The following is a 5,561-nucleotide window of genomic DNA, read 5'->3' as shown; positions in this document are numbered from 1 at the left end:
CAAAATATCCCTCAAATAGGGAAATTACCCACAATCTGGCATCACTGCTCTTGTGTACAACAAAAAATGTAAATTTATAGAACAGCGCCATCGACGCCCGCTGGAAAATCAACCCCAACCAGAGTTGCCAGAAGTGAAGATTTATCTTCAAAATTAAGATATTTTCCATAAATAATCAAAAAAATCTTCACATGAAGATATTTGCAACAAAATAGATGTGAAACTAGAACAGCCATAATTCTATTGTCAAATATGGATATGAGCAGAATAAAACGTTTAAATGTGTACACTGTATACACTGTGGTTTTTGTTAGTTGGCATTGGTATGCGCAAGCAAGCATGCTTCGAGCTGCCCTTGTTTATAGAATGTGCGTTAAGAGATATTTATAACTTAATTCGGAACAGCCCATAAAAAATTGATTTATTTAAAAACAAACTCAACTTCAAGATTTGTTTCATTGGTAACCACATAAGCTTCTGCAGCCAAGCCAGACTAGGTGGCTTTCTCTAGAGACTGCCGTTGTGCGAGTTTTGAAACTTTCAGATTTACCTCAACTACTTTTTATCGACGACGATATTGAAAAGTTGATGCAGTCAATCGCATCATCGAAAGTTTATAAAATCCATATTTTAAATTATATTTGACCTTTTTAAAATTCATTTTGAAGGTTTTAAATTCTTTAAACAAACTTCTTAAGAGTGAAACCTCCCATGTTCATGTTCTAAATGAAGAAATTCGGAGACTTTTTTTTAGAGTAGTTGATTACTTTGCGTTTTCTAATTTAATTGAAATAAAAAAAAAAATTATCAACTAATGCAAATTACACAAAGCCAATTAATGAAGTCTATTCTGCGACCAAAGTAGAGTATTTGCTCAAAGATATTGCAATCGAAAACGAAAATGTGCTGCCTCGAATTCAAAAAAAACTTCTACGTAATTCTACGCAATGAAAATTTACAAAGATTGGATCTCGAAAACGAAGTATTAAAATGTATTGAGTTCTTAGCACCAAAAAATGTTATTGAAAAAAAACAACGTTTCAATTGCAAAAATTTTCAAGCATTTGCCAACTCTCGATTATGATAACATTCAAGAAGTAGACTCAGAATAGAGAGAACTGCGCCAAGTTGATTTGAAAATATGTATATGGTATCACTTCACAAACACAGCTTGTAATTTGGTAATTTTGATGTTTAAATAATATGTACATATGTAAATATAAAAATATATGTAAAAATACTTGGATGTTTTGTGAACTAGTCAAGTAAGGCTGTTAAGAATTCAAGAACTTGTTATTTTTGTTTTTTTAAATAAAATGTGTTATGGGTTTGTACAACAATAAAATTTAATAAAAAATTACGACTTTTTTGTTATAAAATCTTCAATAAAGATATTTCTAGAGAAAAAAAGATTTTTTTCCCCCAGTTTCAGTAACCTTTTTATGGTGTTTTGAAGATTTTATCGTCACTTGGACGATTTTTAACAACATTTTTCTGGCAACACTGACCACAATGTTTTAGTAATCGTTTTGTTTTTGTAGAGCTAATATCGCATCGTTTATTTTTATCGCTGCTCTGCGGTGGCTCTTTGGTACTTTGTACAAGCATTTTTATTATTGGCATATGTTATTCGTGATTGGCTTTTGCTTCGGCTTGCCTTGAATGGTCTTCTTTTCATTTGACATCGCTTATTAAGTGCACATTTTTGTGTGAGCTCTTAATACGTATGCACATTAGCTGGGTTCTAATTTTGACTCTCAACAATACTATCGAGTCACTAAATTTAGTAGCTCTCTTAGCGCTAAACTTTGTGCTCGCTCTTATGTTGTCATTTTGACAGCGATGTGGTATCTGGCCCATTAGCTCAGTTGGTTAGAGCGTCGTGCTAATAACGCGAAGGTCGCGGGTTCGATCCCCTCATGGGCCAAGAAATTTTTTTTTTGTAAAATAAAATAATAAATAAAAAAATGCGTTAAATCTATATCCTGTTTTTTCACACTTTATTTTAATTTTTTCTTAATAAGCAGGATCTATGAAATTATAACAAACACTAGGTATAAAGTGATTCACAAAGACCGCAGATTTTCTTTTATAAATAAAACATAACAAACTTTGACGAAATAATTCTTTTATTTCAACATATTTTTTAATCTATGTGGCATTTGTAAATATGCCGAAAAACCGCAAAAAAATTTTAGTACTATTTATTCAGTTTTTTTCCAAGGATTGTTACAATTATAATGGAAAATCAAGTCTTGCTTGACATTCTCAAATAACTAAGATCTGCGCTGGTCCTTTAAGAACGTTGAACAGACCGGATACAACCTTTCGACATTCACTATTCTGAAGGGCAGAATTTAAAATTTGAGATTTCTTAATGCGGTTTATATTACACAAAGATACAAATCCTTCATTTCTTTTCCAAACTGAATTTAATATTTTTAAATATTTCTTATTCTCCATTTGCGAAAAATTGTATTTAATCTTTTCAATAACATCAATGCACAGCACTACCCCATACACAAAAGTCAAAAATTTTGATTTTTCAAAAACGGAAAGAAAATAGTGAAAATAGTGAGAAAAAACGATTTTGAAGCCTTTCGATGGCAAGAATGTAGATTGCAAAGTATTGACAAATCGTCGCCTGGGTAAACGATTGTCGTATGTTAATTTCGGCAGGTTTTGGGAAATCGCGATTGAAGTTTGGAATGCAATTTTTTCAAAAACGCGAAGATAGATTTCCTCCAAAGTCTCTGAAAATGTTACTAGTTCACAAAATTCTTTAATTATTTAATTTTTAATGTTTATTGTCAATTGGTTTTGAGTTTATAAAGGATTTTCTTTGGTAAACTTTTGTCGTAAGCGCCATTTGTCCGCAATTTGGGAGGCACTTTGTATGAAATACGACAAAATGTGACCAAAATTTCAACCAAATTAACGACACTTTTTACTCAATATCTTGGAAACTAAAAAAGATGCCCAAAAATGGAAAACGAAAATTTTAAGATATTGATTAGTTTAATATGACTGCATCACTAAATAAATTTTTACTGAATTATCGAAAGATTTGCAGTAAATATCTCGGAAACTAAAGAAGGTATCTAAAAACTGATAACACCAATCGAAAAACCTTATTTCAATACATATATCAGCATCTAGAACTAAAAATCGTCAAAACTGCTCTTACGCCAATCTTTTACCCAGGCGACAAAATATGGTAGACAAGATATGCCTAATAGATCCAGCTGATGTAAATCTTAATATTATTCCGAAATATTTTAGTTACTAACTTGAATTAATCATCCAGGAAAACTTTAGAAATGCGAAAAATTCGCATTCCCATATTTTAACGCATTTCAGGTAAATATGCATCATTAAATTTTTAATAGGACGGCAGGATTTCTCCTATGAAAATCCAAAAAATTAATTAAAGGAAAATATTCTTTTCAATTCTTATCCTCCAATATCCTTATATATATTTATAGGAATTAAATTAAACTAAGATTCTTTAAAATGTATTCAAAATTAAAAATCGCGAAGGATAATAATTTTAAAGGACATTTTTGACATGTTCCAAAAGTATGATTGAAAACAAACGTTATACCTAATTAATCTTGTTTTGAGTTTTTCTTTTTATTGATACCAATAAATCTATATTTTGTGTAAACTTTTGGAAAGATACTATAATTTGAGGTCTTTTGGAAAAAATCCTGACTATCTGGTAAAAAACCAAAATCGCATATTTACTAAATATTATGCCCTAATACTGTAGGGGCGCCTTATATAGAGGTAATATGAGTAAGTTAACAAAACACGCGAACTCCATAAAAATTATTTTAACTTTGACTGCAAATCGCTACGGGTTGCCGATGGTCCGAATTGACAAAACCAATAAAACCATTCTGGTTTTTTTTTTCTGATAGTCTAATGTACATATGCACATACACACATAGGCCCTTTCAACTCTAGCACTGGGCATTAACATCGTTTTGCTCTGCTTTAAATCTAGTAAAACTTACATAAAAAGACTGTCGCTCATCTGACAACTTTGACGGCGTCGCACCAACTGCCTCCGTGGCGCAATTGGCTAGCGCGTTCGGCTGTTAACCGAAAGGTTGGTGGTTCGAGCCCACCCGGGGGCGCACGATTTTTTGCAATTTAATTTTGAATTAAATAAATAATTTTTAACAAACACACAAAAACATTGTAGGCTGAAGCAACAAGTTATTTAAAAAAAAAGTCGCAATACAATTCTTACGCGAAATTAATCTCTTTAAATTTGTGTTTGCATAGAAAAACGAAACGAAATGGTCGCTCTTTTTACCAGTTAAACTACTCAGCACGTTCTCTGCGCTAAAATTTGCACACAAACAAACATGCATATTTCATTTTATGCTTTCCAACACTTTTGCGCGCTGCTTACTGTCAAGTTGGCTATTTTTCTCGCCATTTCGCAACAGCCCGGCTAGCTCAGTCGGTAGAGCATGAGACTCTTAATCTCAGGGTCGTGGGTTCGAGCCCCACGTTGGGCGCAAGTCAAATATTTTATATGTTTTTATAATTTTTTTTGTAGTTTGTTCTGTGAAAATAAAATATTAATTTACTGTTATGTCGCGTTCTGGATGTAGAATCATTGGTAGGTAGTAGTAAAAGATAAGAATATTTAATGCACGCACATGCCGATGTCTGTGCATTTTAGATATTACAGAAAAATTAATATGGGGGGGGGGGCGGTCTTTATTAGAACAACAAAAGCGAAATCAACAATATTTAGGAAAATTTGTCTGTCTGTTTATATGTTTGTATGCGCATCACTCGAAAACTAATGCATGGAATCGAATGTAGTTTCCATCGATGAATTACCAAAGGTCTAGCTTAAAATATAGAAACAAAATAATTGGAGAGTTGCCACCTGTTTGCAAATTGCGGTTTAAGTAAATTGATGAGAAAGGTAAATATTACAATATGGCTGTCAAAAGAAAGATATTTAAGAAGGCTTACAGTCGAAAATATTTTTGTGGATGTTTGCCACCTGTTTGAAAATTTTAATTTAATTTAATTGATAACATAAATTAAATATTGCAATATGGGTATCAATATAAAAACGTTTAGGAAGAAAGTGCGCGATATGTAGACTCGAGTTATAATATTATGAATTAAATTTCCTTCGAAAATATACATATTAGATAACTAACACCCACATTCTTGAAAATATGAAGAATGCTTCATAAATCATAAAGTTCTTTCAATTTATTTTATTTATTTATGAATAAAGCCAATACGAGTTTAGGGAGGGAGCAAGAACACAAAAAAACTTTTAAGGTACAGCGAATCAAGCCGGGTATTCGCTAGTAGATAATTTATAAATTTTATGTAAAGTAAAGTATTTAAGTAAACTTCTACTATTATGTACATACCAGTGTTACCGCTAAGCAAAAAAAAACAAATTTTACCAAACTTCCTAACAAAATAACAACCGAATCACAAGGCTCCTCTTTCGTTCTGCATCTGCTACAGATCTTATCATTGGTCTGAGCCAGTTTAAAGGCGTGGGATGCCAA

At 31.9% G+C, this 5,561-nt stretch overlaps 3 non-coding genes across 3 annotated transcripts; all 3 read left to right on the top strand.

Moving 5' to 3' along the window:
- Positions 1-1,853: 1,853 nt before the first annotated feature.
- Trnai-aau lies at positions 1,854-1,927 on the top strand. The gene has a single exon. It is a non-coding gene; the product is annotated as a tRNA-Ile (tRNA).
- Positions 1,928-4,068: 2,141 nt separating this feature from the next.
- Trnan-guu lies at positions 4,069-4,142 on the top strand. Its single transcript has one exon. It is a non-coding gene; the product is annotated as a tRNA-Asn (tRNA).
- A 317-nt stretch (positions 4,143-4,459) lies between these two features.
- Trnak-cuu lies at positions 4,460-4,532 on the top strand. Its single transcript has one exon. It is a non-coding gene; the product is annotated as a tRNA-Lys (tRNA).
- Positions 4,533-5,561: the final 1,029 nt, after the last annotated feature.

Source organism: Rhagoletis pomonella, unplaced genomic scaffold (genome assembly GCF_013731165.1).
Source record: "Rhagoletis pomonella isolate Grant_MI unplaced genomic scaffold, Rhpom_1.0 Rhpom_scaffold_08990, whole genome shotgun sequence".
Taxonomy (NCBI): Eukaryota; Metazoa; Arthropoda; class Insecta; order Diptera; family Tephritidae; genus Rhagoletis; species Rhagoletis pomonella.
This window is presented reverse-complemented; position numbering and strand designations above follow the sequence as displayed.